Source organism: Rhipicephalus sanguineus, chromosome 2 (assembly GCF_013339695.2).
Source record: "Rhipicephalus sanguineus isolate Rsan-2018 chromosome 2, BIME_Rsan_1.4, whole genome shotgun sequence".
Classification (NCBI taxonomy): Eukaryota; Metazoa; Arthropoda; class Arachnida; order Ixodida; family Ixodidae; genus Rhipicephalus; species Rhipicephalus sanguineus.
The window spans coordinates 161856291-161876177 of NC_051177.1; positions in this window are offsets into that span (position 1 = coordinate 161856291).

Sequence of the window (19887 nt, forward strand, 5' to 3'; positions counted from 1 at the left end):
GACTTCCCTTGCAGGCCCAGTCCTTGATCTATTCCAGTTACGGCGTTCGTCGCTGCGGCGAGATATAGAAAGCACGCTTTATCATTGCTTACTCCAAGTCTCGCTTCATCACCAAATTTTCAGCACGTTCAGTTCCCTCTGAGCAGAAAATGGTGTAAAGCAAGGCAGACAGAAGTAGCAATGACAAGATTGCGATCTAGGATCCCAACTCTTAATTTATACATGCACAGAGCTGGTTTGGCGATCTTTCCTACATGTTCTTTTTGCAATGGGGCAGAAACAATCGAACATTTCTTGCTGGAATGCCGACGTTTTTCCTGTCTCAGAAAACGAACCATCAAAATTGTAATGCGGCACCTTGGTCTGCCAGTTACTTCAACTATAATGTTGTCATTTGGGGCTTGTGTGCTGGGGCACTCGGACGGGAATATATGCAGTGCCATAGAGAAATTCATATGCGAATCAAATCGTCTTATTCGACACATCCACCACTAATAATTTTGAAATTGTCATAATGACATAATCATTTTGGACATTTGGGAGGTTATGCAACAGGGTCTAATCTAAAACTGGAATTCATCAAAAAAGGTTCATTCTAATTGATATTGTAACGTCTATTAGCACTTAAAATTTCAGACTTTATGATCCGCCCGACTCTTGGCCGATCCCCCTGAGTGGGTAGGTGCCAATCATCCCAGGAGCATCATCATATATATGTAGGTTTTCGTTTTCTTTCGAATGTTTTAACTGTCCCCCACAGAGAACCACCACGCGCATCAATACGCGCATGGCCATTTCCTGCGTTCTTGTGTATCTACATTCCGTTTCTAAATCAATTAATTCATTCGAAGGTGAACGCCTCAAGTATCTCGTTGAGTGGCACCGTAAGGCGTATGAAATGGTACAAATAGTCATTAGACCTGCATCAGTGATGACGCCTTGTTCTGAGATCACATGTCGCAGAAAATTGTATCATCATCACGTCATCGTGATTACGTCACGTGACGTCATTTCAACACATAACATCAGGTGAGGACGTCATCACATCGCATCATCACTTAGTCAAAGTTGTGCGGCTCCAGGAAGCACTGCGAATCACGCGTGACGTAGAATGCTTCAGTGGATGGGCGAAACATTGGAATCGTCTAGGAACGTCAAATTTATTGCGCCTCTGACACTGCGGCTCATCACGTCTAGCAGAAAGTGTTTCCCATTGTATTACCTAGTGCATTACGAATTGCGCCAGATGCTTTCGCCTTCGAGTGTGACAGAGTATAATATGCTGCCGAATCTTGCTTTATTTACTTAAGCTAGTTTCGCGATCGAGGGAATTTGTGAAGAAGAAAACCTCAGGCAGGTGCAACTCATGTACTTCACGTATATGTGCTTGCAAGAGCTGAATTACTCGGTGAGACTGAATGAAGGCAATGTTGCTGCTATAGTAGGTGATAATAGCCAACCAAGGTCATACTCTAGGAGCCATATAGCAACACCAGATGGCAACACCAAAGCGAATATTACTCAGGAGTGGATCTCTTTTAGCCCTTTCTAGCCAACACCAGCTATTATTCATTCAACATTTAGCCTGTATCAGCCTGCATATAGCAAACACTGGCGCGTTTTAATTAGTCATGGTGGCACGCAAGTAATTATGGTAAGCCAGGACACCACTGTTCACAAATCGCGTGGAAGGAGGGGGTAGAGAGGGATGCGTGGTCGAAAATATACTCTTATATATAAGACGTAGTACCTCCAGTGAGGATGCGCTGATGTCATAGCGAATGAGTTCACTGATTGGAAATACAGAATGCTGCAGTGTTTTAGTAATATAATGCTGCAGCGTTCGTAATATATAACTATTTCAGTAATATAATATTGGTGGGATTTTACGTGCCAAAGCCACGATATGATTAAGGCACGCCGCTGCGTAGAGCTCCGAAAATTTAGACCACCTTCACTTCTTTAACGTTCCCCTAAATCTAAGAACGCGGACCTCTAGCATTTTCGCCTCCATCGAAAACGTGACTGCCGCGGCCAGGATCTAAACCGCGAAGTTTGGATCACTAGCCGAGCAGCGCAACCACTGTACTACTGTGGCGCCCTGTCCCAACAATTTTATTCGTGGGCGGAAGTGGCGATTAGCGTGTGTTACCACCAGAGTATGCTGCACTGTGGAGCAATGGTCACTAAAAATTATCAACAGCATATCGCAGAGCAGGCCGTGACGTACTACCAGCAGTGACCTAGGTCCTTTTTCAGAAACAGGCGCGCCCATCGAAGCACCAAATGTTGGCCGTCGCAGGCAGGAACGAGGTGGCGCCGAAAATCGACCTGCTTCTTTATCTGCGTATCACAAGTCTGGCAGAAACAAAAGTTTCACAGGCCGGCATATCGACATCAACATGGAAGAGGGCTTCGCGGCGCGCTTTCAAGCTCCTGTGGCTAACGAAGCCTTCTTACAGAGCTAGATTTAATTTACACGAGGTCCTTCGAAGCACACGCTCGCAAAATGAGTTCAGAATAGATTTACGCTGGATTTGTTCTCTGACATGGAGAGATTTCTTTGCCCGAATACTCCACTGTCTTACGCTCAAAATGTTTAATAGAGAATACTTCAGCTAATCGTGATAGTGGCCACATCATTAAAGAAGCGGGCCAAAAAGGTATACAAAACAGAATCATTGTCAATTCTGGCCCTGATCTTCAAAAGATTCTGTACAGGATATTTAATACTTCTTTATCAGTGTGTTTTAGTTGTATCATACATTTGCTAACAAATTATTTTGGTTGTGTATCCATCCGATATAAAGTTTCACTTTCATACAGAAGTTAGAATTTTGCCGCAAGGGCGAAGCAATGAATGCAATGAAAATGAAGAAGGCAACAGCAGCTACGAGAAGACTCCGAGGCGATGGAAGGCCTGCGCCAACGAATAAGTACCCGTAGGTCTATCAGAGGTACGAGCACGTGGTGTCAGCTCGAGGTTCTGTCTCTGCAGTTTGGACGTCCGTGTCGTGTCTGTGAATATATGTGGTAAACTCGAACGTCTCTGCTCTGAGAATCGACGTAGAAACAACCTGCATCTCCTAGCTAAGGCCTGGATATAAGCTAGAAGCAACCAGATTAGCCTGCAGATTCGTTCAATTTCACTGTTTCAAGCCGTGCGCGGCTTATTGCAAGCTTCACCATTTTTTTTAACTGCGGCGCGCGGAGTGGCACCTTTGTGTCTCTTGCCGCGCGGTCGCGTTCGATGCATCATTAGCGCGAACTGCCAGATTCTCAGCGCTGTCTCTGTGCTGCCGCAGCCGTTTCGTGAACTTATTGTAGTCCAAAGCTTGTACAGCATGACATAAGCGTATGACGAACATAAATGACAGGTCACAACATGAAACTCGTGAGACGCAGGCCACGTAAACCATAATCTAGCCGCCTCCGTGTCTGTACTCTCGTGGCCGTGTGGTTGGCGTTATGTATATACCACAATTTGCATAGCAGGACATGAGTGTATGACAAACATAAATGACATGTTCTGATAAGAATACCATTACTTGAGTGTCTTGTACGCCGTCTACTTCGCGTAACATCTGTTTTCATAGTACATCGGAACCAGCCGCTCGGAGGCGCTGTTTTAACGTTAGGCGCGTGGAGCCTTTAGTCTGCGTTTCCTGCCAAGCAGTGGCGTTCGCCGCATTGTTTGCCTGGCGTTCCACATCGCGAGTGGGTACAGAAAGGGGCCAAATTTTCGTGCGCGTGTCAAGGACGGTTTTCAAACTGAGAAGACAATCTAAGAGCGTTGCTTTAAAGCGCGCCCCTCCCACCATCTCGAGGGTGGTAATGGACATGCTGAAGCACCTCCGAGCTCTGCGTCTCGCCAGCGGTAAATGGTGTACATCAATAGCTCACGTTAGTATGCTGGAGGATGTGTGGCACGTGGTGCAGCACTGCGGAGCGAGGTTTGAATGCACGGTCGCGCACTTCGAATATTTGTCTGATCATTTATTTTTCTATGTGGCTTTTATATATATACATATATGTCGCGTTAACAGCATGGGCAGAGGAGAGATATGATGGTATGATATGATATGAGATATGATATGAGGAGGGATATGATATGATGTGGTTGTGTGCCTTTATTTGGTAACACGGCCATTCTGTATCGACACAGGGGGCAGACGCAGCGGGAAATCGTGGAGGCTGCGCATATAAGCTCTCTGTCAGAAGTGTGCGTTGCTCAGGCCTCAATCAGCTTAATTCAATAAGAGATAGACTATCTGGGCATACGATGATAGTTACTACAGTTTCTGTTTGTTTTGTTTTTGTAATAGGTTTTTACCTTTTCGCCCCCTCATGTTCACGTGGTACGCAGCGATGTTATTTAAGCATGGGTTATGCGCAATAACGCGTGAGGGGGAGACAAAAAATTATGTGGGTAGATGAGATTAAGAAGTTTGCAGGTATAACGTGGCAGCAGAAAGCACAGGACTGGGTTGACTGGCGGAACATGGGAGAGGCCTTTGCCCTGCAGTGGGCGTAGACAGGCTGATGATGATGATGATGATGATGATGACATGCGCAATAAATGTTGTAGTTGGCAGTCAGCGCTTTTCCTGTGTAGTATTTCTTCTTTTGTCTCTCGTTTTTCGCGCTGTAAATTTACTATGATTATGATGGGCCCATATTAGCTATTATGTGTATGAACATATGCATGGCTCTGCCTCAGGGCCCGAAACAGCGCGAAAATTGATTGGAGAACAAAGCGCTGACTATAGAGTGAACTTATTTTTCTTTAGTACCATATCTCTTACATACTCTTAATCAAGTACTGGCTAACGCATGCCCTGTAGGCGGGACGTTTCAAAACTCAGGAAAACTCCCGGCTATAGTAGGGATTCGAAAAGGAGTTAGCCGTGACAAGTGTATATAAAAAACGCGCACCCTTCACCGCCGCCTTATAGACGGCCTGCAGTATTAGTGGCGCGTCGGTGTGAGCCGCGTGAGAATCCTGGCTACAGCTCAGCGTATGCTCCCGCGTGTTATAACTTGTCGGCGCAAGCGTCGGTGTATACGCATGCGCCGATAGCGTCAGCCGCAAAGGCGAGCTATGCTGCGAGGAGGTATACGCATGGATCTAATTACGCACCCTCTCTTGCGTGCGTGAGAGAGAATAGGGGCTGCTACGCTCTCCGTTGCACTCCGCTTGCGCAGAGAAAAGAAAGGAAGGAGGTAAAAACGAGAGTTCGAAGATATTGTGCGATGGGAAGGGGGTTGCGTTTTTGGCGCGAGTGGTTAGTTTTAGCGCATTCCACGAGAGCGGCGGATGTTTAATAGGTTGGTGTGGTTTGTTGAGCGTGCCGCGTGAGCCGGTACTCGGCCGCCACGGAAAAATTCTCTTATCTCAATATGAAGGGGGTGTTGCGAGGACATAGCGACATCCCCATGCACGTGAAATGGCTACACGCAAGCAGTTGCAGGATTACACGCAGGGGCGTAGCCCAGGGGGTGGTCGGGGGGGTTGAAACCCCCCCCCCCCCCGAAATTTTTCAGTTTTGCTTGCGTATATATACACGCACACATACAAACACACGCACGAACCTACATAAAGTATGGTTGAACCCCCCCCCCCCCGAAAAAAATTTCTGGCTACGCCCCTGATTACACGACTCTTTCGCGCCATTTCTGTCTCGCTGATGCGCACACTGCGCACACAGCCCGGCGCATCGTACCCGCCTGGGTGAGTGTTCTTCTTTCTTCACATACGTGCTCGTGCTGTTAGCGTTCACATTGTTGCATGCTTGCGCTTATATATATGAATGACGGTATTGAGCTGCCAGAATATTCTTTTGACGGCTTTTGAAATAACTATGCGAGTATGCGTAGGAGTAAATATACGAGTATACAAGTACTTATCTTTGTTGTAATCGTCATCCGCCTCTATAGTCGCGCACGTGTTGTCGTGCTGGTCGCATTTATTGTGAACTCTCATACAGTTCAGAGGCTTTCGTCGCTCTTGACAGGCGTCACTGAGAAAATCACTTCGTGTTGCTTTACAAGCTGTGTAATTTTAGCTCCCGCATGGCTTATCTTTCGGCTAGCAACTGTCCTCTGCATTTATGGCCAACGATACAATGCGGCAATCAAAGGAAGCACATTTTTGCTCGCAGTTTAATGATGTTAAGACGTCCTTTCATGATAGGTCGTTATACTTCGCACTTACATTTCTTTGATTACCTTTGGGAAGCGGAAAAGTTTTACCGCAATCAAAAAGTAATAAAACTGCACTTATGAGCACCGAAGACGTTAGTACCGTTTCATTGGATGAGGCGCTCATAGATACGACTAGTGGCATCTCTTGTTTTTAGCAGGAAAAATCAACCATCTTTGCGCAGCGCACGAAACTGACAAGGCACACAAGAGAAGAGGACGGGACCTTGTCTCGCCTTGTCAATTTCCTGCGCTGCGCAAAGATGGATAAGTTCCAACTCGCCCGCCGATCAATCCTACTACAGGAAAAATCAGCAATTTGACTTTCTGAATAGCGGCAGTCTTTAAAACAAATTTTGCTGCCTAATTTCTAACAAGTTTTAAAGCCAGCCTCATTCATGCTCGTGAATACACTTGCGTATTTACTGTGCCCCTTCAATGATTTGTGTGGTTTCGGGTCACATTTGCCCATTGGTCTTATGCAGTGCCAAGTCAAGTGTGGACAATTACATCAGTGCATCATGCACCAGCTGTGGTGCCTGTGAAAACTGCTGATCTCGATGAAGGTAAAGTAAAATGCGTCGTATGTAATTAGACGTTAACTAGTTGATGGCATTTTTGTTCTCTCATCCATAATTTCATGCGATGCAACAGCGATATATAACCGTGGATGCATAAAAGTATTGTTGTTTTCGTTGGCAGACTATTATTTATGTTGGATTGCTCCGTTAATGTTATTACAGAGAAGTGAGGTTCATACAGCAGTCGTAATAAGGGATATAATTGTTGTTCATCCTCGTCATAGTATACACAGAATATGAATACCTTTCCAGGTGACAAAACCGTCTGACACAAGAGCCAGGCGCAGTTTTGTAGAGCAACTGGCAAGGAGCGCACACCTTGCAGGTTTTCCAGCAGCAGCAGCAGCAGCAGCAGCAGCAGTAACACCGGCCGTGGCGTTGCTGACAATGCCGTAACTGAGCACACGATCTTTCTTTTTGTGCTCTTTATTCATTTTTTTTGCTTTTCACTCCCATCTAAACATCGCAGCCGCAGCCGAGCATTGACCTGCAGCAGCGAATTAATTTTTAATCATGCATTGGCTGCTACCATTCAAATATTCGTCGTGACTGTCATTCACCTGGTATTGAAGAAAATTCGTTTGCAATATTGTGCAATATTGTGCAACCAAGTTTTAAGCCACGTTTGCCTGCCACTTTATTTACTTAACGAATGAATCGTGAGTCTATTGTAAAACTGCTTTCCTTGTACGTGATTCTCATCAAATTGCGACTATGCTGTGGTTTTCACTTGCAGACGACATTCGAAACACAGCTTCACTTTTAAGAAAAACTGGAAGTTCCATGGAGAATAAGTTCAACAAGGTCAAAGTCACACTCGGTCAGATGTGCAGTGCCCGCATATATTTCGTGGAGATCGATGGGTATTTCTGAGGAAATCATGCTAAGCTTTTTCTCATAGCTGTAGTAAGTTTATGGTTAAAACACTATTAAAGGCTTCATTGGCAACTTCTGAAAACACTTTCATATTTGTAACTTCTGTGACGCTGTCTACACAAAATTCGTCAATGTGTATACCAGATTGAAAACGTCCGTTTACAGTTTTTGTGTGATGGGCGAAAACACCAGGTGATCTAAGAACACAATGTCGCATGTATCCTCTGCTTTTCTTTTTTTCCGTCAGGTTGACATGACAGCAGCCCGCTCATCGCCTGACCGCAGAATTTGGAGGAAGTACGACAACAAGGCGTTCTACTGCGATCAAGTGCAAGAGAATGTGAAACTTTCGGTTGGCACACTTCTAGAGAAAGTCCTTATTTGGTGCTTGACGATGTACTATATTGACGACCTCACATATCCAACTGTGTATTCTCAATACTTTGTCTTGTGCTGAGTATAATGAACCCAGTTGTTTCCCACGTGTTTTAACGGCAGGGAGCTGCTGAAGACATTGACAAGATCAAAGGTATTCGTTAAGCACCAGAATATATTTGTCCGAAAACACATCGGATGGCACGTTTATCGTTTCCTTCAGCGCTGAGCATTGCTTTTGGCGCTGTTTGTATTTTTTTTATAAATACTAATTTTTACACGTGAGCAGTACCTGTTTCTCGCATGGACGCGCTAGACACAGCAGGTACTGTTGAACTATGAAGCTGGTATGGTCCGTCAAGTCATTCTCAAATGGTTCCGCTGAACGGTACATTTATGGGGAACGCGGTGCTTCCATGCTTTAACGACCGCTACTAAAAACAAACGATGCGAATTTTTACACGCATGTCTAAACACACCGCATGCTTATAGTTTCAAAGCTCACTGTTAATAGTCAATCTAGGTACCCATCAAGGGGTAAATGAGCGCAAACACGCTATGTGATGTGATCGGTTCACGTTAAAAAATCCACGTGGTTAAAATTAGGCAGTATTAGAATACGCTACCCAGAGCTTCGTGTACACAATTTCTTGTGTTTGTTGCCACTGCGCATCTGTCAAAGACTAGACACTTGTGTACGCACGTTACTTTCCGAATACAGTATAGCGTACGTGCCCAGCCATCGCAACGTCTGCGCACACAATTCTAAAACTCTGTTAGCCAACAGTCAACCACTACACGGCGTGCCACTTGACGTCAAGGGAGTCCGCATTAGGGATACCGCAACCTGACTGCATTCTTCGTTCTTGTGCATGCCACAAACACACAAAAATAGTAATGAAGACGCTGGATAGGATCAATGGGGGATTATAAAAGAGACCTTCGTCCTCAAGTGGACATGAAATAGGCTATAGTAATGATGAAAAACAAAATGCTTCCTTGGACAAATGCTCGAATCGTTTGCCGTGAAATGTATATATCTAATTTAATGCTCTATTATAAGTAACCGCATGCTGTCGAAATCAAATGCAGGCAGTAGAGCTTCCACGAGGTGTTCTAGATTTCGCAATACCATTCACTCTTTTCTCCTAAATCCGCGGTAGGCAATGTCTAAGTCTGGAAAACAATATTTGCATATTTAAATTACCATCCTCTGGAACGTACATATGTGCCAGCGCGAAGTGCGCACGCCTGTGGGTGTACCTCGTAATAACATCGCCGCATTGGCTAAAAAAGTTCAGAATTCGTTAAACACCCTCATGTTCGACAAATGGCCACTCTACGTTAACTTTCTTACGATAATATGTCATAATTTAGCAGTTTCAGTTCCTCGCAACGACTGCCACACTGAGGCGCAACCGCTTTGTATGTGCGCAATAAAAAAATCTGCGCGAACTCTGCAACACTAGAACCTATTACTCGATGGTGTCAAATTCATTTTCCATTAATGCACCACTCTACTATGTTCTGGATTTCTGCTGTACGCAACGCCTCTCAGTAATCCGCACATAAAAAATTAAGTGCGTGTATACGTAAAACACTCCAAAAGGCTATCCCATGCACTCTCCCCAGTCGCGTGCGCATGCAAATGCAGCTGTTTGGATGTAGCTCGTAAATGTTTGCGTGTTAAGCCGTATTAATCACGGCGCGATTTGTCAAACATTTATCAAAAGGTGAGACTTGTACACAGTTAGGCACTGCATGCCCATGAAAGTGTCTTTCTCACCAGTGACCAATACTATACTTAGTACATTGCATGGACTCGGGCTTCGAGAAAATGTTTCAGTAAACTTATTTGAAAAATATAGCATCATCCAGTGTGATTTTAGCGCGATCTCGGCTTTGAGACGAGTATGAGGTGATTTAAATAGTGCGGCGGTACCGCTATATCAGCGTGAATCTAGAAGTTCTCAAAAATATAGCCACTCATGGAGACGTAACAGAACGCCACAAATATTCCTGCGATAAGTGCTGCCGGATATAAGATCCAGTCCATGTTAGCGTCCTATTCCTGCCTGTGCAGTGCGCGCCTGAGAACGACGAACGGCGAGCCGCGTCTCCAGCGTGCACAGCCGCATTCACGAGTCACGTATGTCGCGCGAGTGGCTTCCAATTAACTTAAACGCCATTTCCTCCGGGGTGCAGTCCGCCGAGTGACTGCGAAGCTGCATGCAATCAGCGCCAGCTCCTCGCTTCCATAGTCGACGCAAACGTCGCCCACATTTTTTATTGAAGCTAATTTATGTCTACTGGGTAGTGTCATTCATTTGAGGGGTAGCGACGTGCACTATCCAACGTTTAGAGCCAAGAGAAGTTCCTTTACAAGTGAAGTTCATCTGCAGTGCGTGCACGGCGTACCGCACCTGCTCGGGCGTGTTCGCATATTGTATATATGGCTGACAATACCACGATTATCAGCGCATGTTCATCTCAGTGTGTAATTATTGCGGGGAGAGGGTCGAGCCAACGACGGCAACAGGTAAAACATCGTGGCATATGAGCGCGAAATAAACTGAATAGGCTTAGTGACGATATCGGCTACCGGCCTGGTAACCGTCGGCGGTGAAGCGGCCAGCGACGTTACTGAGAACACGGTGATTCTCCGTCGGTAATCGGCTACGTCGCTGTGCGGTTGCCGTAGATGGATTCCGAGCACACGTTCCAGCGCAAGCGAATCTTGGCGTTGAAAACTCGTTCAGTCCACGAAAGGCAACAGGGTGACGGCCAACATGAATAGAACTCGGATATTATGCACGCCAAAATTCTTTAAATGTCACTGAGGCGCCAGTGCCAAATGTATGCAGTACAGTTTTATCTTCTTCACCAAGCACCATGCAAATTCGCTTGAAGCATGCTCCCAGCAATAACTTGAGTGACGCCGTATATAGTTTCACGAATGTCATTTAGAAAATGTCTCCTTACGTATCAGTGAACGCTACATGCATAATAACGACCTCCACTGCAATAATACGCCAGAGCCTGTAGCGACACATTGGTGCATATAAACCTCTTATCACTGTGGCCGCGGCGTGATGTGGTGTAGTGGTTAGCGTACGCGTTGGCTGATCGAGTGTTCGCGAGTTCGAATCCGCGTGTCTTTATTGTGAATTTTTCTGTGATTTACTTCTGATTGTAATATGTGTGTATGGACTATGTATGTCATAAAACATGTGTGTAAGTCTCCAAATGCCTCGAATACAGCTTAAAAGGTGGCCTAATTTTTTTTTCGCCGCTTCGTATACCGCCTATAGCTAGGACGCGCCGCAGCAGGGACGCACCGTAGGTAGGACTCCCCGTAGCCAGGACACCTGGTCACGTGGAACGAGGAGATGTCTATAGGCGGCCTTCAACTAGCCGGGATTTGAGACGAAAAATCTCCGGCCTATATTGAGTCCCGCCTATGAGATGAGCCGCTGAGAATGCTACTACGCCGAGGGACAGCTACGGGCGGCGCCGCCTACAGGTTGTGCCGGCTAAACAAACAGTCTATAGGCGTTAAATTTTTCGTCTCGTTTCCGGGCTATAGACTGCCACTTTAAGCAGGACTTTATTAAGAGTGTATTGAAAGCAAAATGTTGAAATGACGCTGCCTGCGCCTTCCCCGCTTTGTTAAGATATTCCGCAGTAAAGTCACAAAAACTAAAGTCGTGGATTATGGCTTATAAACAAGAAAAAAAAAACAGTCAAGAGACTAACAACTAAACAAACAAGTATCTCATTAATATCGAACACTTTCTCGTGATAAACGTTATTTTATGCCCGCGTAGAAATCTCGTTCCAAGTCCGCGAGTACAAACAATTTTGGTCATACCGCCGACAGATCTGCGATTCTGTTTGCATTGAAAACAATGAGCGGAGACGTGAATACTAAAGAAGGTGACGCAAAGGTCGCCAGGGAAGCGAAGCGCTTTGCGTGGACAGGACTGGAAGTTGGGGAGATAGGAAGGAAAGATTGGAAGAGACAGACAGAAATATACGTATACCCAAACGTGAGCTCCGTTACTTCAACACGAGGCAGGAGAAACGCTTGGATCGATGCCGTGGGATCGATGCCTGCTCAGTTCTCTACGGCGAGGTTTTCCACTTAGAGAAAATGAAAGACCCCGACTACAACATTTGCCGAGATTGCCGTGGCCAACCAAAGACATATGCGCACACACACGCCCACAAATTTCCTACCTTAGGACGGCGGATCTCGATTTATTCATTCCTGTTCCTCTTTCGCATTAGCCGCCACGTTACAGGGGCCATGACAATGCCAGCCAAGAATGTGTGGTTTTCAGAGAAAAATTGAAGTAGAGGGTCTATTGTGCCTATACATATATGAACAATGGACTGCACGAAAAACAGTTAAGTGCAAAATAAGCCCTAAAATCGCCGGCAATAAAGTGAGCCCACCACCGGCGACCGCCGTTTTGCAATGGCGTGTGTGACTTCATGTGCTGAATGAAGTGGAGCCGTCGTCTTTTACGAAAGTTTCAACCGGAGCAAATCGTTTAATTTCAATCCCAAGCTAAAGAAAGCTTAACAGCTCGATTGCTCCCGCAGCTGACCGCGTAACGAAATCGTTCCCGGAATACAGACGCTCGCACATTAAGCAACATTAAGTGCGTTGTAGTTGCCCTACTCTCAGGCCACTCGCGAAATATTTTATTATAAATTAGGCCCTCGAGCGAATGCTCTAAAATTTAGCCAGCTTATTTGTGGAAGCACAAAGATTAACCCACATAATACAGGTTATGATCGATAATTTGCTTTATTGGCCCCTGTAAAGGAATGGTGCAAGCGGAAAATTCATAAGTCGAAGCAGTTGGGGATTTCGGAAACACCAAAGCCGTGAAGATGGAACGTTTACAATGGCACCGCTTCTTTCTCGTATATGCCATTGTCCTACGCTTCCATTGTGACGTCACGTGGTTGGAAAAAAAATTGATACAAAAAGTGTGATGACAATTACAACAGCGCACGCGCAGTCCTTGCAGTGAGGCCTCCCTATTTCAACACTGTCGCGCCAGTTTCGCAGCGCAAAACTTGTTAGCACGTCTATGTTTGCGCTTGCAAATTCGCTACGCGTTCCTTAATACAAAGCGTTTCTACGTAAATACGATCAAGTGTTGATCGAGGTTCCATGAAATTTGCAGCTTGCTCGATTCATCGTGTTTACGCAGGCCGCAGTTCCAGGCACTGAGGTCGCTCAAGCTAGTCCGAGACATGTCACCAACCGAGTGAAGGCTGCTTGCAGCGTCTGTATGTCAAATCGCCGTCGCGCAGTGTGTCCCCACAAGCAGTGCCACTTTGAGGCAAAGCGGGAGAGTGAGAAATACGAAGCGACGAAGTTTAGCTCAAGTGATGCTTGTTAGCCAATAGCAAAATGCAGGTAGGCGGAAAAACATTCGCATACTGATTACATTAACTGCCATGGTGTCTGTTTGCACAATCAAACACGAGCGTTTCACTCAATTACAACAAGCATTTCATTTCCCGGGGCTGAGGTCAGCGCGTAACCGGTGAACTCCAATGACGCGCAAGCAATGCACCATTGGTCAAATGTCCATCGTGAATTCTGTGAAAGCCATCCTTGTTAAGGTAAAGCGACGTTTTACGGGTAATGCACACGGGGATAACATCGATTCGCTTACGCACCGCCCGCGTTCGCGTAGTGAAACATCACTGGAACTTTTTAAACATGAAAGTGTTTTATGCCGGGGTCCGCCAAAATTTTCATTACGCTTTTCCGTCACAGAAATACGTCAGCAAAATGAACGCCATCGAACGGCAAAGAACAAAAAGCTATAAGAAAACGTTCCGTTGACTGGAGTCGAGCCCATGACCTCTTGGTCGGCGACGATGGCTGGTGGGCGTTTAGCCCGCTGAGCTACCGCCACACAAATAACGGAGGCTACATGAACGCGCCTTTTATCTTGCACGCTTTCCTCTCACAGTATTCTTGTATGGACGGATGGATGGATGCTATGAGCGTCCTCTTTATAACGGGGTGGTGCCATGTGTACCATCAGGCTAAAAAAATACAAAAAAAACGCCCCGTTGCTGCGACCATAGAGTTTCCTACAATACTTACTCGAGGGAACTCTGGCGCTAGTATCTATGGGAGCTGCAACGCATGGCGCTTCAGCCAGCATGGGAATGATCGGTAGTACACGGATTTGTCTAAACTTCGTACTTTCGGCTCCGTTTGGCTGGGCGTCGCCTGCATCCGTTTTGTCGCAAGATGAAGTTCAGCAAACGTTCAACAGTTCCACTTCACCACTTAACTTTTTTAGGCTCACCATTTCAAATCTGGTCACGAAGTTCACAACGATCCATTCTTTTATCTGAAAGAAAACCAAAACACAGCAATAAACAAAGCCGCAAGTGCGTTCGAAGCCCGCAAGTACAAAGACTAGGCAAATCCGTGTACTACCCATCATTCCCATGGTGGCTGAACGACCGCAGCGCCAGAGTTCCCTCTAGTTAATTTTAGGAAAGTATGGCTGCGACTATAGTGTACTAGAATAATTTATTCTAGTACACTATAGCTGCGACCGTCCCATTCGGCGCGTTTCCAATGGAAGTGTAGTTTCGTTAAACACACCGCGAGGTGGTGGCGCCAGCGCAAGCCTCGGTCATAGCGTCCATTCATATCGAAAAATAGCGCTCCGATGCTCGCCCAGCTGTCGCACCGCGTTCCCCGCTGGCACCGTGAGAATTAACTGCCAGGCTAGAGGGAAGACACAAAGCGCGTAGAGTTTCTCTTCGCGTTTCACGCCGCTTTGTAGGAGTGCATACCGAGTATCAGTGTTTATTATGTGCTTGTTGAGGCCATATTGGCGCGGAATTCACCATATGCGGTGTCCACGTATATGTTAAGAACTTCAGCTACCGCAAGGCTTAAATTATGATCATGTGTGTTAGTCGTCGGTACGGAGATGTGCCACTAGGCGTCAACGTGAGTGCGTCCACATCAGGTTGTGCTACATCTGCCAAACAAGAATAGACATTATACAAGCTTTGATATGCGAATGCACTAATGCAATCAACTACTTCTGTGACAACACTTCTCACTTTCGTGTTATACCGATTGCTATGACAGAGGGATCAACCATCTTTTTTTATAGAGCCGCCGGATGCACCAGTTGGGGTTCAAGTAACCAACTGCTCAAGTCGCTCTGCAACGGTACAGTGGCAGAATCCGTACAACGGCAACAGCCCCATCACACGCTACATGCTGCACTACAAACTTCTTATAGGTGAGGAAAGAATTACCAACATGCGATGTTTGTCAGCTGTATTGCGCTTCCCCCTACTGTCTCATCAAACGGACACGTCGTTCGCCGCGAGCTTGCCTTTATAGAGAAGAAGGAAGAGAATTTGCAAACTGCCGAACGGAAAGATGACGCCTTCTCAGCATCGTGCGCGCTTTAAAGTGTAACCCAATATTTTATAAACGACCGGGACGCGTTGCAGACAGAGTCGTTGTTTCCAGAGAAAAACCTGCACCGTACTCACCACTATTTTGTAGTATAAAACCTGCTCTCAAACCTACGAGAAAAAGAGGCCATGTTCCCTTCTTTCTTGAACGAGCCCGATTAATACTTCTGATGCATGTTCCCTTGTTACGCAGCGTGAAGTCACGCATTGACCATGTGCGTCGACCAAGGCGATGTAATAATTATAAACTCCGGTGTAAATATAGTAAATAAATCTGAGTAATAAGTAAAAATCGTAATGAATAATAAATGACAATCTGTGTAATCATAGGCGTGTGCAGGGTTCCACATTACGCGGGGGGCGACAGTTGATTGCACCCCCCCCTTCCTAAGTCAATATATGGGGCAGTATTTGTACCCCCCTTACTAAGTCAATGTATGGGGCAGACATGCTCCCTCCCCTCGTAGGTGAGTAGGGAGAGGGGCAGCCGCCCCCCCCCCCTCCGCCCGTGTGCACGCCTCTGTGTGCAATATACATTCGCGTTCTGAAGTTTGCTTGTGACAGGATCATTTTCTCATCAAACTCGGTAAAGCAACCATCACAAATGTTAAGATATTGCTGTAATTAGGACATGTGTAGCTCGCACCTATGTTACGCCTCAGTCGAATCGCTATCTTATTGCTGCTTGGCGTCAGAGCGTATATAACCAAGTAGATAAGCACGCGGTGAGATATTTACTGCAAATTCTACCGGCGTCCAGTTCAAACTGATTGTGCGGCACTTATTACCAGAAGCACTTACCCTTCAGACACTATTCAAAAGATATTGGTCGTAAATTATGAGATGCTGAAAGATCAAATTATACGCACGCCAATCAGCCGAAAAGAAACGAATGAAGGCCAGGATTGACCTAAAGTTTGAAGTTTCAGCCGATGACCTTTATTTATGGAGGACATGAGCGGAAGCTACGGGGGTGTAACAATGTGCTGATTTTAATGGCAAAATATAGTGCTATCCAAATAAGGCAGAATTTCAGGGGAAGATGCAAGCTTAAAGCGATGAAAAAATGCATGCTGTTGAACTCAGTGTGAAAGCTGTAAGAAATGCGGAGGAGTGATTCGCCTGCCGTTCGGCGACGTTGGCGTTCATGGGCAAGGGCGCGCTGGCGTTTCAAACGCGGACCGTGCTCGATATTCATGGCGGGAAAGCTAGGAAACCTTCATTTGTGATGCAGTGGCGCCCTCTCCCCTGCTCCTTTCCCTCTCACTCTCACTACCATTTTCCGCCCTCTTGCTATATAGTATACTATACACGGCTATGGTATGGTATCCTATCTCTCCTCCTTTTCTATCCTTCTCATTCTTACATCTTTGCTCGTCACCCTTACTTTCCTTTTCCAAACCCTTACTCTACTATAGTATGCATGGTTATGCTATGATTTGCCCTCTCTTTCTCCTCACCCTCACATGACGCCTCCGCGACCTCACTTTACATTCCCACCTCTCGCTGCACCATACCACACACGGCTATGCTACGCTACACATAGCTATGCTATGCCGTACCCTTGCCCCTCCTCCTTTTTCTCCTCCGCGATATCACATCAGTCCGCTTCACCGTCACTTGTCTTTCCAGCCGCCTTGCTATACTATACTTTATAAGCTATGTTATGGATGCTTTTGTGTACGTGACGCCATACATGGCTTTCCTACGCTTTACCCTTTCTCCTCCTCCTTTCTTTTCTCCTCACCCCCACTTCTCTTTGCCGCCCCCTCCCTATACTATACATGGCAATGCTATTGGCTGCGTGATGTTAATCGACGACATGAGATAACAGATGACAGGAGATGACATGATCAGACGACAGCCAGGGCCCGTAAAGTAACACGCACTTTAAATCCTTGAACATGGGGTGTCGCTGGAGCCAAGAAGACAATACCATTTTTCGAAACGTTGGCTTCAGCGGCTCGCCATGTTCAAGGATTTTGTTTTAATATTGAAGTATCTGTTACTACAGGTAGAAGATCGGTAAGCCTGTCCAAAACGAAAATTGTCGTATTTTTTTCTTGAGGAGAATGCCTAAAATTGGGCCACTTATGAAATACACTTTCTCCCTTTTCAACGTTTCCTTTTCTTGAAGCGAGGTGGTTAAACGGATGAAGTGCTGCGCTGTTGAGGTAAAGGTCGCGGCTTCGATTTCCTGCATGGCGGCCGCATTTCCGTAGAGGCATAGAGGCGAAATCGCCGCAGAGTTGTACCACAATTAGGGTGCACGTTACAGAGCACCAGGTGGCCAAAACAATCCGCAATTTCTCATTACGGTAAGCCTGATAATTACATCGCATTTTTATACGGACGCCAAAATATTATCGTTTCGTAGTTTTTTTAGCACCACCCTCCTTATGTGATTGTTCTAGCCTCTACCAATTTGGATATGAAAAGATTGCTATCAGGGTGCTTAAAGTACATTTTTCTGGTTGAGTAATGAAGCCATATCTCGCGTAGTGCTTTGCAACGAGGGAGCATAACATTGTGTTACACTGCTTCTTCTTGTAATTCATTCCCTCATGAAGACCCCTGGAATGGACCTGTCTCCGTCTTAGTCATCCTTGGTTCTCACACGCAAAGCTCCGTTTGGGAGCTCCAGCCTGCCACCGAGTACACCATCCGTGTTTCCGCCGAAAATGCGCTTGGATCCGGAGAGCATAGCAATGAGGTTGTGGTCACTACCCTTGAAGAATGCAAGCGTGGGCAGATTATCTTCCTACTCAACGTAACCAGTGCACCATCTTTAGCCATAAGTACATGCGGCGATAAAAATAACTAACGCTTTATTTGCACCTGGTATTTCCCAACTACGCTCTGAAATGGAAGCTGTAGATTGTTCCATTTAATCGAGGAATACCCTTTGTCCATTTGACTGCTAATAAAGCTTCACGATGAAGTGGGACAACCATTGCAAAGTCGCTTTGCCTTGCTATAAACTGGTTTCATTTCTTATAGTGGGTTTTGTAAAGAGCAGATATGAGTGCGAGGTCCTCAAAGGCACAACGCTCACTACTGTCGTTGGCGTAGTTGTCCTCTATGGAAGCAACTGGCAAGAAGCATATCGCACCTGTCGGTTAGGTAGGGAAGGCGAGAGAGAAACCACTACTTCATTTAGATACTGGAGTGCTTTAGGCAGGCCCGTAGCCAGGGATTTCTTTCGGGAGGGGAAGGGGGGGGGGCACTTGCGGAAAGCCTTGACTATTTGAGAAAAACACTATTTTCATCTTTTATTTTCGATAAAACACCATGTGTCATCAAAATGTGGGGGGGGGGTGCCTGGGCTCCCCCTGGCTTCGGTCCTGGCTTTAGGGGAGTTTTAACGCTGCCTTTTTTAACCGTAGCAATCACACATATGATAGTGTAGCTGATTAATATATACAAGAAATGGTTGTTCTGCATAAGCTTTATATTTCATGGCCATGTGAATTTGACGTTGGCGCATCAGAAAACAGCAATAGATGTCTTTCCGCAATAGTGGCGTATATATAACTAAAATAGACAGGTATCGCATTACAAAACTTTTTCGTTCGTGCATATTCGCCATTAGTTGACTTCAGCTTCAACGAACAGCGCAGCAGCGGACAACGCACAATAAAAGGAACAAAGACAACGAGCAAAGAACTTTGTCCGTTCTCTGCTCCTGCGCTCTTGTTGAAAATGGATTACCAACTAGCCCAATCTCAAACCTTCCTTCATTATAGTCGTTGGCTGCCTTCAGAAGTGACATGCGTGGCATGATGATTCCTGGGAATTTGCTTTCACGGACACCTCCGGCGTAAACAAGCGTCAATTGGGATTATGGCCCTCTGCGAAAAGCCGACGTTCCGGCATTCACGCAACGACGGCGGTTATCTCTTCGCAGTGGTGTGCGTTACTCTCTAAACGAATATGACACCTTCGCATGACAAATTTTAGGGATGAACTTATCGAGGCGGAATAGTTACCTTTAGTGAAGCCGCCCAGGTGAATGGCCGCCAATTATGACGCGGTCACCGATTAAGCAATTCATAAAGCATACTTTTTGACCCCTGTTTTAGATTTCTGAGTTAGCAGTGCAAACTGTTGTCACGTTCAGTTCGTTTTCCTGGAGTAGTTCTGTTTAAAGGGGTCATAAACCACTTTTTCAACTAATGATCTAATGACCTCAGTATCGGAGTGTACTGCCTCCCGAATCGATTGCCGCGAAATTTTCCCGAATCCGTCAAGAACGAGCGGAGTTACGGGGGTTTGGCGCACGCTCTCAGCGCTTTCTCTCTTTTCTCGTCCCGACGAGCGCACTGGAAGCTACACAGGGAGGGATGGCAGGGGGGAAAGAAGTTAC